Here is a 20425-nt window from a genome sequence, read left to right as displayed (position 1 = left end):
CCTGATAGAATAAAGAATAGTGAACTTGAAGAGAGATCTAAACAGGTGATTCAAGTTGAACACTCACACACACAAATATATTGAAGAAACATGAATAGAACTTCAGAGGAGTGTAGTTGAAAAAAATATAGTTTAAAGGCATTTGGATAATATATTCAAAATGTTTAAAAATAAAAAAAACAAATTTATCTACCAGGAGTCCTATATCCAGCCAAATTAGTTTTCAAAAAGAGAGAAGAAATTAAGATATAGATGATAAAGCCTAGAGCAAAGACTGAAGTTTTTCAAAATATGTACAGAGAAATAATCATTTAAACAGATGTCAGATCTACATGAAAATTTCTAGATAACCTCAGGTCTGGTGATAACCTTTATATACAACAGCAAAAGCATAATCCAAGAGAGAAATAATTGATAAGCTTGACTTCATTAAAATTAAAAATTTTTGTCCTGATCAAATTAATGTCAAGAGATTCAGGAGATAATTATTAAAATTGGAAGAAAAAAATATAAAAGACTCATCTAATAGAAAACTCCTACCCAACATTCATAATGGACTCTTAAAAATAAACAATAATAAAATCAACAATCTGATTTTAAAAAGACCAAAAGCCTAATAGACATCTTGACAAGTAAAATAGCGGCATGCCAAAATCACAGTCGCTTTAGAAAACAATTACTCAGATTCTTACCAAATTATACTTTCACCATATGATACAATTGTCAACACTTGTAAGCAACCTCAATTCCCTCATCAAGTGTATTAGTGGATAGATAAACTCTAGTTTATCCAGAAGTGGGATATTATTCAGGACGAAAAATAAACAAGTCATCATACTATTGAAAGATATCAAGGAAATTTAAATGCATACTGCTAAACCATACTGTATGATTCCAATGATAAAAAAATCATAGATAATGTGAAATTTTAAGACAATAATGTTGTCAGTGGTTGTTAGGAGCTCTAGGGAACGGAAAGATTAATAGATGGAGCATGAAGGATGTTTAGTAGTGAAACTGCTCTGCATTCATAATGGTAGATACCTGACATTTACATTTCTACTAATAGTACAATGTATGTCCCATAGACAATGAACCATAACTACAGACTCTGAGTGACAATGCTGTGTCCCTGTAGGCTCATCAACTTAACCAAGTACCACTGTGATTCATAATGTTGAGTAGAGGAGGCTGAGCATAAGTGGAGGTAAGAGGTGTATGGGAACTCATTGGACTTTTCATTTCATTTTGCTATAAATATAAATCTCCTCTAAAATATCTATTAAAATATCTAAAGGAGTAAAAATAGAAGGGCCACAAATAAACAGAAAATTTATTCTACAGGGGCCTTATTAGAACTTTGAGCTAGGCACGGTGGCACATGCCTATAATTCCAGTTTTTAAAAGACTGAGACAGGGGATTACAAGTTCGAGGCCAGTATGTGGTAGGTTAGCAAGAATGTTTCAAAATAAAATTATGAAATAGGACCAGTTTAGTAGCTCAGTGATAGAATGTTCTTAGGTTCAGTCTCTAGAACCACCAATATATTTATGATATAAATATTAAACACCATGTATATACATGACATTCTGATCTTTAGGTTAGTGACTCCAACATAAAGAACACGAACTTTATCTGCAAGATAGTCTTTTCTTTAGATAAAGCATACATCTACATGTAATAGTTATTGCAAGCTACATAATTGTCAATGCCATAAAGTGATTTTTATGGCATTTACTGAGTTTTAATGGACTTCAAAAGAAAAATAACTCCCTTTATAGAGGTAATATTACCATTAGTCTTTGAAAGAAAACAGTTCAGGTATATTTAAATTGTGAAAGTCTTTCCAGGTAAAAGTGAGTGCCAAAGTACAGACAGTAGTTTAGACAGTGAAGGTTTGAAAGCACATGCAGACCAGGATTACACATTTGGTACCTTGTGAAAATGGAAGCATGCAAAACCAAAAGCAGAAGACCAGAGGAGGAAGGGGAGGAAGGGGAATAACAGAAGTCTAGTCCCAGGTGGAAGAAGGATGCTTCTTTCTCTAAGAAGAGGATAGATATATATTCGTTGGAAATTCAAAGAAAAATAGAGGACAAAGAAATAAAAATCGAATAACTTTAAATAAATTATTTCATTAAAATATGAACCAAATGTTTGGCAAAGGATCAGAGGGTTCTGAGTGTAGTATAAGATCAGTAGAATGTTCAAGGAATAATGTGACAAATATTAAATTAGAGAATAACTGAAGATGCAGAGCTGACATGGGAGGTTGAGCTGATTGTGGCTACAAAAATAGTGCTTGAATAAGGACAAGAGGTCAAGGTAGGAGGTGCTGATCAAAGGTGTGTCCACGCCAAGAGATGCATTTCTCCAACTTACGCTTGGAGATACTTTAATTTTACTTTAAACCTATACTTTAAGGTGAACATAGAGTAATCAGCTTAAGAGAAAAAAGTGTTTTGTATTAAAAAATTAACAAAATTATGAAGAGGGCACCTCTTATACTCCACATGCTCTGATTGAGAGTACAATAAGACATTCCAGAATGAGGTCTAAATTTTGCAGTGGATGAAGCCTTCATATTTAAAAAGTAAAATTTCCTTCCATCTTAGTTATGCTGGCAGTAGGCCCAAAGCTGTGGAGCAGTCTAAATAATTTGCCAGTGTATTTACTGCACAGACTTAATTGCATAAAATTTCACTTTAGCCAAATGGTTTTTTTGAATCATAATTTATTTTAGACTTCCTATCTTGAAAACCTAGCTAGCATTTTCTGGAAACCCTTAATGACTTGTCTGGGAGGCAAATTGTAAATAAAAGACATGCACCCAGATGCTCAGGTATTTAGGTAAATTGCTCTTTTCATGGAGTCATTCAAGATGTTGAAAAGTAAAGGGCAATATTGTATTTAGATTGGCATAATTTCAATATCGAATACAACTCTCTTAGTCATTTAGTATATAATACTTATGAATTAGAGAAGAGGGTAATCAATCTTACCCCAGTTTTTTTGGAAAATTCAGAGTATGTAAATGTGAACACAAAAATATCTTGCCTTCTGTGCTTTCCTCATCATTTTTCCTAACTCTCCGAGGATGCACACTGTATATTTCACTCCTGAATTCTAGCATTCACAGACTAGTAGAGCTTAAGTAATCTTTAAATGGCTATTACCTACAAGGCATTTAGGCAGGCTCTGTAGTTAATGCCTTCCTGCCTGGGCTGCCTTGATGCTGGCTACATGATGTTTGGGAAGCTGAGGAGAAACCAAATAATACAGATAATCTGCAACAGTAAGGAGTACCATCAAATTGATTTTCAAATGGTGCCAATGAATTGAAATAAAGTTTTTATATTCAAGTTTATTTCTTACATATTAAAACAATTGGCCTGATTCAATTGTTGTTTTTCTCCTTTGTGACTGCTACACAGTATAAATAGACGAATCAATTCAATCTACAGCTTTGTGTTCTCCATAGAATCTACTTCTTACAAGTAACCATTTCTGGGCTGTCAATCTTTATAGAAACAGGTGGCTTGGTCTATTTAAATCCATTCGTAAATACATGCATGATCTAAAACCTAAGTATTCTCATCTTTAAAAATTAATGTTCCTTTAAAAATGTGGTTTTATACACTTTGGCTTTCTTAACTGAAAAGAAAAAAGTTTTAGAAAGCATAGTTGTTTTCTATTTAACTACTCTACTTCCAGAATTATTTTACAATAACTCAGTAAAATTACCTTTACCTTTGTTTTTCTACATTTTATATCAACCTGTAAGCCTTTCCATAATTAAAAGTACAAAGAAACTTTTCACCCTTTGCTATGGGACTGGTTCATTTTTCTTTTCACAAAACCAGTGTCACTTCAAGTTTGTGGATTTTCTTTTTCCCTCCCAGCAAAACTGTCAATATTCTCTGTTATACCACAAGATATTTTCTATAAAAATAATCAATGTGGTGGCAAAGAAAATATTAAATGTTGCAATACTGTCCCCTTCTTCCTTTTTCTTTTTGTCCCTACTCACTCTTTTGGCTGGAAAACTGTCAGCCACAGCATGATGTCTGCTAAAAATGAGTTCAACTCAGCTTCTTGTCAGATGTTCCCCATGTTTTGTGTTCTCTGATTTTCTAAAGAGAACAAACAAACCCAGAGCGTGGGAAGGCACTTAGAAGGCTTCTAGGGAAGCTGTCATTTCCCCTGCAGCTTTGTTCTTTACTGCCAAGAAAGACTGTGACTTATAGAAAAGAGAAAAGAAAATAGCATCAACAGCAGGTTGATGAATGTGAAGTAGAGATAGATACTAGACCACAAATCAAATCTAGTCCTGGGTACTGGTATGGAATGAAAATAAAATATAGTATTTCAGTGTAGATTCAGAGCTAAGAAGAGAGAGGAAGATAAAGATAATGTATAGGAATACTTCATTACTAAGAATTATACTGAATCATGTTTAGTACTCTAGGTATAGATTTTCTAAATATCTGCCAAAGTATCATCTATATCTTTCCCTACTAAGAAAATGGAGATACTACCAAAAATGTGTGAATGTTTGACTTTCATTTACTGTATGAAAGAGGGATGTTCAATGATTTATAGGAGTCTACTTTGTACAAAATAACTATATATATATATATAGTTATATATATATATATATATATATATATATATATATAATTATATATATATATATATATATATATATATATATATCATGACAATGTTTAAAATGCCATAAAAGTTATGAAGTGTGTGTAGAATGAGAAAAAGAGAATCACTCAATTTTTTATTTCCAAAAATAAAAAAAATGTAGTCGTTAAAATAATTATATTAAGCTGGATATAATAGCTGACACTTATAATCTTAGTACTTGGGAAGCAGAGAATAAAAAATTGTGATTTTGTGGCCAGCCTCAACAACCTGTAAGGCCCTCCACAACTTCGTGAGACCCTGTTTCAAAATAAAGAATAATAAAATAGGACTGGGGTGTAGCTTGGAGGTAGAATTCCCCTGAGTTCAATTCTCAGTATTGCAAAAAAAAAATCCAATTATATCAGTTTGTGATTTATATACTCAGAAAAATGTTCATAGATTAATAATCATAAAACCACTGTCAGCATAGAAGTTACAGAAGTTACAGAAGGGCATAAACCTTTTACTATATTTATCTATATATTGCTTGAAATCTTTAAACAAGTGTATTTTCCTTTCCTTTTTAATTTAACCAAAACAAAAAGATTAAAAGTACACAGAGTGCTTTCAAAATAAGTGCATTTTGAATAACTCTGAGAGCTGGGTGGGAGGATTTCTGACTTCTTAATAGTAACTGCCTCTTATAATTCATTACTTGGATATTTTTAGAAAGGTAAATGGCTATAGAGTGACCTATTTATTCTTTACCAATTGCTTTGAAGTTAAGAAATATTGGTGCTCCCTTGCCCACATGCCTCCTTTCTGCTTTCCACGTGGTCAGTTATTATAGCATCTTGGAGGGAGATTCAAAATGGCGACTGCGGGACACAGCACTTCTCAGTAGCTGAAATAAAGTTCAACTACCTAGAAGGCAGCATATTAACCAACAAAATAAATATATCTCGGGAACCAAAACAGATTCAGGAACCATGGCACAAGGAATCCAGAAAGCTTGAATCATGAGATGCACAGAAAAGATACAAAAAAGTTCGGGCGGGTATCAGATCTGCTGCAGACACAACCGGGCCACCCACTGGTGCCAGCGCAGGTTGCCAACCCAAACCACAATCTCTGAAGCAGACTGACACCACTGTGGCAAAATAATCCAAGAGTTTGGAAAAGGACATAGAGCTCCAACATCTTAAGTAGCAAGCAATGCCCGAGCCAGAAGCCTGTATGCTCACCAAAGATGGGACCACATTGGCGCAGTGAGTCCTCTGGACACCTGAATCAAGGAAGCCAGGTATGTGAGTGTGTCCAGAAAAGCTAAGGGTCTTAGTGTGTGCCCCAGGTCTGTCACTAGCCCTGGGCACCTATCCCCTGCCCCAGGACTCACCATTATCCTTCTGCACCCTGCTCGTGCCCCAGGACCCCCGTCAGTTGTCTGTGCCACCCTCACCCCTGGACTCAGCACACATCTTATGCGTCTAGCCTGCATGCCCTGCCCGAGCCTGGGTACTAACCTCGTAAGCCCAGCCAGCTCCCCAGGACAGCAATAGCTGTGTGAAGCCCACTTTCACCCTGAGACCAGGAACTATCCTTGGGTCCCCAGCCTATGCACCAGGTCCAGCATGAGCCATGTATGCCCGTCCCACACCCTGGGACCTAGTGCGACCCTCGTGTGCCCTGCCTGAGCCAGAGACCAGTTCTAGACCCTGCGCTATCCCTGCGCCTCCGGACCTGTCTGCACCCACCCTGCACCCCAGACCCACCGCTGGCTGTCTGTGCCTTCCCCGCAGCTAGAGACTCAGCACTAGTCTAGAGTGCCCAGCACATGCCCTGGGTCTGGCTTCAGCTCGGTTCACCCTGCCCAAGCCCTGGAGTAGGCACTAGGCATCTGCACTCACCTGTGCCTGGATCCAGTGCCAACGCTCTGGGACCTGGCAGTGATCTGGCAGTAATTGTGTGCATCCCGGGACCCTACAGCAACCTTTTGCTCAGGGTGCATCTTGGGACCCCACGGGCTAGTCCAGTTAGAATTTCCAGAGACACAGGAAAAGTCATCATGATGCAATACCTACACAGGGCCTCAGGGGGAGGTTCCAAGACCTCCTCCTCCCCTGTGTTAGGGAAGCACAGGCCTGAGTCTAGGGTGGAGAGTGCAGAGGCACTGACTACAGGCTGGAAATACACAGAACCCAGGACTTGTACAGAATTTATTAACAGTGACACCAGATGCCCTGACACCTAAACCCAAAGCTGTCAAAGGAAAGAAAGGTGTCCAAACACCCAGAGAGTGGCCTACAAAGCTGACAATAGAGTATAGAGCAAATTAAGAGACATTGGATTATACTCCAAAAACTACCACAGCAATTAGACATTCAAATATTATATAGACTCAACCCCATATTTGTAAATCAGTAGGACTTTTTTGTTTGTTTGTTTGTTTAGTTGTTGTGGTGGTGGTTTGTTCTTTTTTTTCCCCTTCTTTCTTTTAATTTTATTTGGGTTTTTAAATATATTTGATAGTTTGTTTTTTTTTCTGGTCTCACACAGTTGCTAGTTCTTTTTATTTTATTTTATTCTTGTCCTTTTTTTCCTCTTGTTTTCCTCTTGTTTTCTCTTCTTTTTATTTTTCTTGTTTTTTTCCTTTTTTCTTTTTTCTCTTTTGGTTGTTTTTTTTTTCTTTCTTTGATTTTATAATACTTAGCTTTTGTATCTTGTGTTGATATTTTATTTGTGTTTATTTGCTCCTCCCCCTTCCCCTCTTACAAACTTCCCCACTCTAACCTACCTACTCTCTTCCCTCAAAACTTTTTCCATACTATATCTCCTTGTTTAATATTCAAAGTATTTCATATCTCCATACTTAAATACCCTACTAACTACAAGAGTCCTACTATTTAACTCTCTCTTATTCTCAATAAGATATTACCTTACCATACTTAAATTCTTACTGAACCTAAACATATCCACTACCTAACTAGAATCTTGTACCCATCACCCTGGCTCCTCCCCCATCACCCAACACTCAACTCAAAGTTCATAGCATTCAGTTTTCACATAAGAAGAACAGAAATTTACCAAGCAAACAACCTAATGGCACAACTCAAGGACACAGAAAGACTGCAACAGTCTAACCCCAAGGCCAGCAGAAGGCAGGAAATTATTAAAATCAGAGCAGAAACAAATGAAATAGAGAACAACCACCACAACAACAAAATTCAAAGAATCAACAAAACAAAAATCTGGTTCTTTGAGAAGATTAATAGGATTGAAAAACCCCTGGTCAACCTATTCAAAAGAAAGAGAGAATCAACTCAAATTATTAAAATCAGAAATGAAAAAGTAGACATCACCACAGACAGAGGGGAAATTCAAAGGATTATCAGAAACTATATTGAGAATTTATACTCCAACAAACTGGAAAACATGGAAGAAATTGCTAGATTTCTAAGCACATATAACCTACCTAAACTGAACCAAGAGGACATAGCAAGCTTAAACCAACCAATAGCAAACAAAGAAATAAAAACAGCAATAAAAAATCTGCCAACAAAGAAAATCCCAGGTCCTAATGTGTTTCCAAATGAATTCTAAAAAACTTTCAGTGAAGAACTAATACCAATACTTCACAACTTGTTCTGGGAAATTGAAAGAGATGGGATTCTTCCTAATTCCTTCTATGAGGCCAGTATCACATTAATCCCCAAACCAAGTAAAGATACTTCAAGAAAGGAAAATTACAGACCAATATCCTTAATGAACATAGATGCAAAAATTCTAAACAAAATGCTAGCTATACATATTCAAAACCATATCAAGAGAATTGTACACCATGACCAAATTGGTTTCATCCTAGAAAAACAAGGCTGGTTCAACATATGCAAATCAATACATATTATTCACCACATAAATAGAACTAAGAACAAAAACCACATGATTATATCAGTAGATGCTGAAAAACCATTCAACAAAATCCAACACCCATTTATGTTAAAAACACTGCAGAAAATTGGAATAGAAGGAACATATTTCAACATCACTAAGGCTATATACAATAAGCACAAAGCCAACATTATATTGAATGTAGAAAAAGTGCAAGAATTTCCTTTAAAATCATGAACAAGACAAGGATGCCCACTATCACCACTCCTTTTCAAGAGTCCTTGAGTCTCTTGCCACAACAATAAAACAAGAGAAGAAAATCAAAGGAATTAAAATAGGAATTGAGTAATTAAAACTATATTTGCAGATGATATTTTTCTTAATCAAGAAGATGCAATGAATTCAACCAAAAGACTTCTGGAGCTGATTAACCAATTCAGCAAAGTTGCAGGATATAAAATCAACTTAAAGAAATCAGTTGCTTTTCATTATGCTAACAATGAATCCAAAATGAAAGAAAAAAAGAAAACTATCCAATTTACTATAACCTCTAAACCAATAAAACACATAAGAATAAATCTAACCAAAATGTAAAAGACCTCTACATAGAAAACTACAAAACATTAAAGAAAGAAATTGAAGAAGACCTTGGAAGATGGAAAGATTTCCCTTGCTCATGGATAGGCAGAATAAATATCATCACAATGGCCATTCTGCCAAAAGTGATCTATAGATTCAATGCAATTCCCATTAAAATAGCAACAACATTTCTCATAGACCTGGAAAAATCAGTTTTGAATTTTGTATGGAGAAATAAAAGACCCAGAATACCCAAAGCAGTTCTCAGCAATAAGAACCAGGCAGGAGGCATCACAATCCTGAAGTTCAAATTATACTCCAGAGCAATAGTAGTAAAAACAGCATGGTATTGTCACAACAATAGGCAGACTGACCAGTGGAACACAATAGAAGATACAGAAACAAACCCACACATCTATAGTCAATTGATCTTTGACAAAGGGGCCAAACACATATGCTGGAGTAAACACAGCCTTTTCAACGAATGGTGCTGGGAGAACTGGCTATCCATTTGTAGAAAGTTGGATCTGAATCCTTACTTCTCACCATGCACAGAAATCAACTTGAGATGGATCAAAGACTTAGAAATTAGACCAAGGACTGTGAAGTTATTAGAGAAAGACATAGGATCAACACTCCAACATATAGGCACAAGTAGTAACTTTCTCAATAAGACTTCCAAAGTGCAGGAAATTAAAGCAAGGATTAATAAGTGGAATCTCTTCAAACTAAAAAGTTTCTTCTCATCAAAGGAATCCATCAAAAACCTAAAGAGGAAGCCTACAGAATGGGAGACGATCTTTACCAGCCATCACTCTGATAGAGGGCTAATATCCAGAATATATAAAGAGCTCAAAAGACTCTACACTAGCAAAACAAACAGCCCAATCAAGAAATGGGCAATTGAACTGAATAGACACTTTACAAAAGAAGAGATACAAATGGCCAATAGATACATGAAAAGATGTTCAACATCACTAGCCATCAGGGAGATGCAAATAAAAACTATGCCGAGATTCCATCTAACCCCAATCAGAGTGGCACACATAAAGAAATCAAACAGCAACAATTGCTGGCAAGGATGTGGGGAAAGAGGAACTCTTTTACACTGTTGGTGGGAGTGAAAACTAGTTCAGCCACTATGGAGTTTAGTGTGGAGATTCCTTAGAAAACTGGGAATAGATCGAGCATTTGATCCAGCTATACCCCTCCTGGGTATCTTTCCAAGGGGGTTGAAATCAGAGAACTACATTAACATATGAGTACCCATGTTCATAGCAGCATAATTTGTAATAGCCAAAATATGGAACCAACCTAGATCTCCATCAACAGATGAATGGATTGCAAAATTATGGGAAATGCACACAATGGAATTCTATTCAGCTATAAAGAAGAATAAAATAATAGCATTTGAAAGAAGATGGAAGGAACTGGAGAATATTATGTTAAGTGAGATTAGTCAAGCACAGAAAGAGAAGGGACATATGCTTTCTCTAATATGCCCAAGCTAGAGAGTATTGGTAATACCAAAGGGAGTTCAGATGATGGAGGGGAAATTTCAGCAAAGCTAGAATGGAAGAATAGGAGAGGAAGAAACCTGAGATTGTTCAATCGAGGAACTACATACAAATATGTGCAAAATATAAATATAACATGGTTAACCTGGAAACTCTTTATTGGAAGGGGGGAAGGGAAGTGGGGGGGGGAGACCATGAAGCACAATCTAAATGTACACCATTTTCAATGTGTTCAACTTATAAGTATAATAAAATATGGAAGAAAAAATAAAATAAAAAATTGTTGTAAAAAAATAAAAATAAATTAAATGATACTGGAAAAAAATAAAGCATCTTGAAATCACATTAAAAAAAATCCAAAGTCTCCTGACTCCATGAATAAAAGGGAGATAAAACTGTAATGTGGAGGTGTAGCTAAGGTGTGTACCACCAGAAACATAGACTCAGATCTCTTTTACCCCAAAGTACCCTAAAAAACAAATAGCACAACCTTCACTGGAGCACAGGGACACAAAACTCTGACGTATGAAGCTGCCAGGAATGATTGGGCAAAACCCAGCCTTGTTGAAAAGCACATCATGCGTAGAGAAGCCAAGGCAAGGTTACAAGGTCTTTAAACACACACACAGCACAGAAGCTTGACATATGGCATTGTAGTCTCTGCATTTGTAATCAATGTGCATAAATTTAAAAAAATCATGTGCCACTTTCAGATGTGTTTTTTTTAACTTTTTCCATGTGGTTAGCAGGTTTGGGGCAGAAATAACTACTCATATGTTTGACATGCCATTATATATTGTAGTTATGTGATTACAGGAAACAAATGAGAATTTCCTGTACTATTTTTAGAGTGTATATAAGGATCCATTAGATACAGATGAATATTTGCCACAAACCAACTCAGTCCACTCGGGGCGCAAATTCACTCGCGGTCAATCTCAGTAAATATGGGGAAGGATAGAGTGAAATACTGCAGCCTCTTATCTGCAGTGATTCTTTCCCTTTTAGGGACTAAATTTCTTTAAGTCTCTAATGACGGTGCTCTTGGGAAGAATCTGGTATGAATAAGAGCCTTTTGAGCTAATGACACTTTATTACAAGAACCCCGAAAAATTCATACCCTTCACCAGTAAAGTTAATAGTAAGAGAAGAGGAAGTGAATGCAATCACTGTGAAACAATAGTGAATGACATGTAAACAAAGGTTAAAAAAAAAAAAAAAAACTAGTCCGGCTTTCAGCTGGCTTTTGGCTTTCAAGAGATTAACTCCGGATCTTCTCCCAGATCTTGCAGACAAGCAGTTCCAAAGGGCAAAATTCCAGAAGAAACGGGCACGCCCAAGGCTTGGAGGCTTTTTGGGGAATCTTCTTTAACTTTCTTGGAACTTTCCATCGTTTGCGCTCAGTCCATATGGCAGCCATGGGGGGATGTGGCGATTCAGGTGGATGTGATAAAAAGTTCTTCCAGGTGTTGCGCCTTGCCCTCTAAAATCTGAAATCTTAAGCAAACTCACAACACAGTTTGGTAGACAAACACCAGAAATACCATGTAGTATTTAGATTTAGTTGTCAGATATACTTCCTTAGCTGTAAACACTTTTCCCCAAACGATAGGCTTATTAGAAACCTATTCATCTTATAAATAATCCATATTCCTGTCCCAGACCCTTTGCAATATCCTTTCCTGGGCCACGTGGCACCCCTCCCATCTCGGGCAGGGCTCATACTGGGTGTAAAGGTCAAGAATCTTCCTAACCTTCAGCTCCATTGTATTGGGCAGTATTAGTTGCTCATAAACTGGGTTGCTTTGATGTTACACCCAACGTTTGTCTTCCCATATCTGGGCAGGATCACAAAGAGAGGTAAATGGAGGCATCGGGTTGCCTCCCCCTCTAGGTTAGTTATTGATTAGGTTGAGGGTCAAAGATTGAGAGGAAATCTGCATTTGTCATTACTGACTGGAATGCTACCATTGCATCTAATCTTTAACTAAGTTCTTTTACCATCTGAACAAAGCCAAGGGCATTTAGAGGTTTGAACAAATTACCAGAAATTTTATTTTCCACGGACTCAGTTTCTCTCACAGTCCTGATCTTACACCACCGGAGCAATTCATGCAGAGAGTTAAAAGAATACTAGAAGAATAATAGTTATGAAAGAATATCTAAAAGTGGAGAGTACTTTCGGCCAGCAACCACACCTTCTCTCAGGGCTATTTCTAACTTTGAGATTCTGCCTATGGACTGCATGAATAATAATAATGCAGATGCTGAGAGGGCTTGGCTTTTGCTGGTATCTGCAAATATTAAAATGCACATACATAGCAATTTATAAGTTTGCTATACCGCAACTGAAATCATGTTTCCGGTATACCAATGCCGCTTTAACAAATATTTGTCTACTATGTTTTCTCATCAATATCAGTTTCTTAGAGTCCTGTTATTTTTATTTTTTATTAGGATGTTGAAATAGACACCTGATTTCTCTTCCTACCTTTAGCAATTCTTTGATTCAGTATGCTCTATATCTACCATTACCAGATTAATGTTACTTTGCCCAGTTTTGACATACTTCTACAGTATTTCAAATCTCCCTCTTACCTGCTGAATTGAGATTAGATGGCACAGTTTTCCAACTAGAAGATTTTCACCTCAAGGATTTTGCTTACCCTTCTCATCTTATCTCTACTTATATTCTCCCTTGCAACTTCCATTTTACTTTATATTTCTCAACATACTCTTCATTTTCTTCTTTGATAACTTCATTTAGATTGTTCATCTAGAATCCAGACTGCCTTTCTTCACTTTTGTGTTTCGAAGTCCAACCTACTTTAATTTGCACTTTCTTGGCACAGTCCCAGAGAGTTTCAGAATAGGGAAAGAAACTCAAATGAGTTTAAACTGCCATTTTTCCATGTCTGAATGAAGTAAAATATCTACATTTCCATCCAATTGAACAAGACATCCTGGAACAAGACAGTTGACAAATAACTGTCAGTTCCCTAGTTTTTTCATCAATGACCATTAAATGGCACATTATGTTTTTATGTTATTTTCCATCTTATCATCATTAGGCTTCTTTCACACTCTCCCATTTTTTTGTTACATATATTTGTTTTATGGATAAGGAAATAGAAGGTGCTTCTATAGATTTTAGTGTATCTCTTTTAGTTCAAATTTGAGATAGTCTGGATCGGAAAACAGATCACTCTGATTTCAATTTATCTGCTTTTTGACATTTAGAGAAACTCTATGTAAAATATCTGCTTTTATTTTCTTTCAGTATAAAATAGAGGATTTTGGATTTAGCTTTCAGAGTTCAGTTAATTCAAGAGGCTAATGTATATAAAATGCCTGGCGCAGTGTATGTGGTCAAAGGATATTCGTTGAAAATAATTAGGCAGCACAAAATGATATCTGTGTTTCTCATTACATCATCCTTTTGGATTTTGGTGGTATAATGTGCCATCAGTGCTCACCTATACTAGACAAAATGAGTGCAATTTACTAGAAATGTGACTAAACATGTGCCTGAGATGGTTTACCTTTTAGAAAGCCTTCCAGCATCAATGACAGTATTTCATCAGGCAAATCCTTATTTCTTTGTTTTAATTTCCTCAACTATTAATCAAGAAAGTTATATTAATATATTTAAAATCTAACATAATGCTAAAGTTCTATAGTTCTTTTTAAATGTATACATTGCCTAACTCCAGAAAGAACTGAAACAGAAAATATTTGAGATAATACATCAAGACAATAAAAAAAACACAGAAACTCTATTAACTAATGTACTTAAGAGATACCAAATTTGTTCTTTTACATTTAGTGATATATTTCATCTTTTAAGTGAACATTTATAAATATGTAATATTTGTTAACATTTTGATGATACTGAAGTTAAAATAAACAACACAATTTCTGACTTTAGGAAGCTTAAAGTATAATTAAGTGAAAAAATTCTAAACTGATCTTTATTTATACCATGAACACTGTAGTGACAAAATGACAGAAATCTCAAGAAGCCATCAATTCACACTGGAAAAATGTTTGAATTTTTTTTGGTAAAAATTACTATGATAGCTAAATCTTAAAATACAAAGAAGATGTAAAAAGTATGCAAAACTTCAGCTAGATAGAGCAATAATACGTTAAAGGGATTTATGCTAAAAAATTAGTGACTGTCTTTTATAACAATACATTGTATCATGAAAATAACTGAGAGTAGAGTTAATGCTTTCTCACCACCAAAAATGATAAATGTGAGGTGATGAATATGTTAATTAACTCACTTAACCCATTCTACAATATTTGAATCAAATAACAAAGAACATCATATTTAACATTAAGAAAAATATAGAAAAATTATTTATGTATCTAATTAAATTAAAAATTAAAGTCTGTAGATGGTGATGGTAGCAATGGTGAAAGGGAAAAGTACAAATTAAGTTCAAGTAGAATTCTCATGGTGATATTTTTTAATAAAGAAATATAACTTAAAATTTGTAGAGAAACAGATTGAATGGTGACGTGTCCAGCCCGTCAGCAGTGGGGCTGAGAAGGAAAATTCAGTGCCAACGGCCCCGAACAAAAGCGACATGTGGAGCCGGGAGCCGAGTCAAGCAGGAGCTCGTTTATTCTTCTTCAAGCAACATATATATAGCACATAACCACAAGGGGAATTTCCAGTGAGGAAACAGCCTAGCCTATCGGGATAAAGGTCACCTCTTCACGGACCCAACATGTAGCTCGCAGCCAATCCCAGGCCAGTACACAAGCCATTCATGTGTGTGGAAGCACCTTTAAAGGTAAAAATGGAAAAACTACTCAGTGTCCCCACCCATAACAAATGGGGAAACCATGCCTTCATAACTTCCTCCAGGCGCAGTCTTAGCCCCTTTTCTGCAGAAGTTCTTAAACTTTACCTGAGGCTTAGCCTGCAGGCCGCTAAGGCCAAGGGAGGCTGCATCTCTTTAGGTGCTGTGTGCACACACTCCAATAGAATGGGTGTTATTATTGTCCTTTTTGCATTTTTATAAATGCTGGCAACCTGAAACCCAAATAGCAAGAGAGTAATGCAGAAATACTGAACACTGAGATTCACTTCTGAGCAAGTATGGAGCTAAGCTCCTTCAGCTGCATTTTCTGTATATTTTAATTTTCAGCTTTCATGCTTCTTTATTTCACTATAATATTTAATGCTGTAAAATAGTATTTATTTTTGAAAAGCTTCTTTCTGATGTTGGCAGCCTCTTTTCATTTACTGATTCAACGTTCCATTTATTCTCTAAAATTAATTTTTAAGGTTCAATTTCCAGAGTTTTCTCATTTCTCTATACGTTCTAATTTCAAGTACCGTTCATCTCTGAAGCTTCATGGTCCCTTATGGCTGTATTTATCAAAATGTGCCGAGTAATGCCATAGAAAGAATCTCAAATTGTTATAATCTACCCTATAGGTTTATTTCCCTTATGATATCTGCCCAACAGGAGTCTATAGCATGACCATTGAGGGGTCTTGAAGTGTTTTGAGGAGGGACAGAAAGAGGATGAAAGCCTGGACACTCTTAGATGTAAATGTCTGCATTCCAAGACTCAGACCTATACCATGGAGACTATTGCTGGTTCATGTGGATAAGAAAAAGAGACAAAGCAAGAAATGAATCTCCAACTGCTTCCCAGAAATGCCACATCACCCCCTCTAACATTGCACTGGCTAAGGCAAGTCACCGCTGTTTCTACTCTCAATGTGAGGAGAAGCATGACTCTCCCCAGTGATCATATACTATGCCCATGTTTTGGTGACACTTAAATTTTATTTCTGTTTTAAATCTTATTTTTAAGTCCCCATTTGCTTTCCTTGTTGTCAACTGAGTACTTCCATTTCAATACTTTATCACCCATTCATATGGCACATCCAGAATTCATAATCTCCCCTCAAAGCCTGCAGGCTTTTCTTTGCCATATAGGCAATGATTTAAATATAATTTTAAACTCCTTGCATAGGTGCCAATTTTGTGTGTGTGTGTGTGTGTGTGTGTGTGTGTGTGTGTGCATGTGCGTGGATAGGAACTGTGTGGCATTCTATCTCTTACATACAGCCCTAGCCCTATTTTATTTTTTTTATATTGAAACAAGATATCACTAAGGTACAGTGATTATCACTGTAAATTGCTGAGGTTGGTCATAAACCTGATATCCTCCTGTTGCAGCATCCCCAGTACTAGGATTACATGTGTGTGCCACCATACCCAGCTTCGTAAGCTCTATTGATTTTTGTCTTTGACATTTTTCTCATACTTTAGTCTTTATTTTCATTCCCTCCCTTTATTCTCTAAGCTCAAGCCTCCTATCTTGTTGATTATTCTCTACTTGAGAGCATGGAATTCAATAAGTTAAAATAGTCTTTGACTCTGCTGGTTTCTTTACTTAGAAGCCTTTAATGGTTCCTCATTATCTAAAGATATGATTTAAATTTATTAAAAACATGTGAATCTCCTGGATGTTTGTAAACCTCCAAATACAGCATTTCCCAATTTATACCATTGCCTTTAATATCAAACATGAAAGCAGTCTAAAAATGTATCTCTGAATGATAAAAATTATATAAAGTACAGAAAGAAAGAAAAAAGAAGGAAAGAAAGAATGAAAGAAAGAAAGGAAGAAAGAAAGAAAGAAAAGAAAGATATTTACCATTCTCCATCTCTCAGTGACTACATGTAAATTTTCATTGCAAAAATTCAGGATCTGTTTGTAACAGCTTACATCTACAAAGAACTGCATTATCTAAAATGTATTTGAGAGAAAAAAATCAAGTTAAAATTGCTTGTATCACCTAATTGAAAGATAGATGGGGGTGGCCCCCAGTCACATAGAGACACGCGGAGATCCATAATCGGTATTACGGATGTCTTTATTCGTGGGAGATCGGCCTCCAGCCCCCGCATGGCCGTGGGGGCTGGTGGCGGGGGGAGAGTGCGTCCCAACCTCTCTCTCTATCGGGCTCCCCTCTGAACCCTCTTCTTCCTGACTGGGAGGCATGGTCCCCTCCCAGAATCACAGAGCTCCACCTCCTAGCTTCCGGCCCCGCCCCCTGTGGGGCAGGGGAGACTCCAACCTTTCACTAATAATGGAAACAATATATAAAAATACATTATGTTGTAATATAGTACTATGTATCAACAAAAAGAGATACAAAATTATGTATATATTTCATTTTTTCTTTAAAGAATGCTCTATATATAATTTATTGGAAAATATCCAAAAAGTAATTAAAATTTAGCAATGACCTTCCACTTTCTATCTTTCACTGATTATACAGAAATTTCCACTGAAAATATCCAGGGTCATGTAAGCTACCAAGAGAATTTTTAATGATTTGATTATTCTAAGAAGAAATATTAGTGTGATAGAAACATTAAGCCAGATATGTTCATACTGTCTAAGAAATACACAAAATGCCAAACATATAAGGTTAAAAAAGTTCTTTTCCTAGAACATATATGTCTTATCTATTCACAAAGTAAGTATCCTTTAAAACCTTGATGCATTTATTGTACTGTATCCATTAAAAGAAAAAAAATTTGTTCTGTATATTAATGTTCACTCTGTTGCTTTTTTAAAATTGAGATTATTTTATCATTGTTCATCAAATTTAATATCCCCAAATATCTAGACTCCTATCCAAAAATAAGGTAAAAATATTGTTATGACATTCACTTTGAATAATATTTTAAATCACATCTTGAATTTTACTAAGCTTTAGAATATCTCTTAATCAAAAACATAGTTTATGAGCTTTCATGAAAAAAAAATCAATACTTACTATATAACTGAAAATTACAAAAGGTCAATCCTCATTAATGTAATTTACAATAATAACTGAAAAGAATAAAAATTCTTTTAATTAGGATTCTGTTAATAAAATCACCTGTGTACCGCAGCTTATAACTGGTAGAGTCTTCTATATATATTTAATGTCTAAATGGCCTAGAGCAGAAAGAACAGGTGGTAAAATAGATTATTGTAACAATAGTAGAAAAATAAAAGAAAAAATCAAATCCATATAGAGTGAACTGTGAGTAGAAAGTTGGACCTTACTCAGTTTTATGATTGTAATATCTTTTCCTAATGTTTTGCTGTCCCTTAGCAATGATTAAAGTCATTTTAATTTGCTTTTAAGCCTACACATACTATGGTATTATATATTTTCTTGACCTCTTCTCTCTATTACATCATATAATGAGGAAGGATACTTTTCTTGACCTTGAATTTAGAAGAAATGTCTTTATGGAGACAAAAGGGAGCAGTTCTTTTTAATTTTTGATTACTTAAAGTCCAATTCCATGCATTAAGAGAAATAGAAATAAAAATAGGTTGTGTTGTCTGCAATAAAATGAACACTAATGTAATTTTCCTAAGTGAATTTTAAAAAATGGTAATAATCTTTTGCTTAAGCAGTTCTCCAATATCCTAGAGTTATTTTCTTAAGTATATAATAAATACATTTAGCACTGTATATAAAAGACAGAAACCATGAGAGAGAGAAAGAAAAGAAAGAGGATCCTATTAAAAAAAAGGGTGTGAGTTGCATATCTAATACTCTTTCTTTTTAAGGTTAAATTGTAAAAGTGACATCGTAAGATGCTATCTTTAGCTTTTATTTATTATCTACCTGTGGAAAATTCTAAATGAGTCTGAAAAATCTTTGATGGGTCAACTTGTCAAAAAATATAACAGTTATTTTAATACTAGCCACCTTGGCAAGAGCAAACCAAAATCTAAAAATTTACTGAAATTGTAAAGTACGTTTTTTAGAACTTTCACCGCCAGTAAAGTAACTTATTTTATTAATAAGGAGGGAGCTGGTGTAGGACAGAGGTATGCAGACTGACTAGTAGAGAAAAGAAGACACAAAAAGAAACCATAGAGAGGCACAGATATATGTATAAAATATGAACAAACTCCACATCTGTGTAAATATACGAGGCTTCTATAAAGTCAAAATTCCCCTTAGAATTGCCCCAAAGCAAAAGAAAATTACTTTAGTAACTATCACCCAGTGCACAGGGAATCCTTTTATAAATAGGCCCTTTGTGGATTGTATTACTCACCATGTATAAAACCTTTCAGTTGGGTAGGTAAATTTCAAGGTGTTGAAGCAACTTCAGTGTGGATGGTGTTGCTTTTGGAGAAAAGCTGTCAGTTCCTCCATGGGTGCTGTCAAGTACAAATTGTGAATATGAATAAGAGACTATGGGGGCACTTTTAAAAGAAGGAGTGTGAGGGTGAATGGTTGATGAGGGAACCTAGGGTTCAGTTGCTGGGAGCCCTATTTTTTTTATTAGAAATTCCATCTAGCAGTTCCTAGCCACAGGAATTCTCATGCTAATCCTAGAGAAATATGGTCACAAAACAACTGAAATCTGTAGAGGCAGGCCCTTAGCTATATCAATATACATATTTTTAAAAGTTTGACTTAAAATTCATGTCACTGTGTTTTGAAAGTTGACATCTGAGATTTTCTCACCCTTCGTTTTCCTTCTAATTTAACCTCCTACTTTGCTGGGTAAAGAGTAGTTAATACACATCTGAAAAGCCAACTGTGTTAGAAACTCAAAGGATTGTACTTGTTAATGAGGAAGAAGGTGTTTGGTCTGTGTGAGTGGAATGTGCCAGTCAGACGAGCTCACACCACCTAAATGAAGCCCGCGGAGCCATCTCATTTCATAACTTTCACACCGTTCTGTGTTTTTCTTTGGGTTCTCTTAATTCAAAGCCTGTGATCTTTGGAAATGGCTTTGTTTTCC

Source organism: Muscardinus avellanarius, assembly GCF_963383645.1.
Source record: "Muscardinus avellanarius genome assembly, chromosome: 12".
Lineage (NCBI taxonomy): Eukaryota > Metazoa > Chordata > Mammalia > Rodentia > Gliridae > Muscardinus > Muscardinus avellanarius.
Note: the sequence above shows the minus strand (reverse complement) of the source record.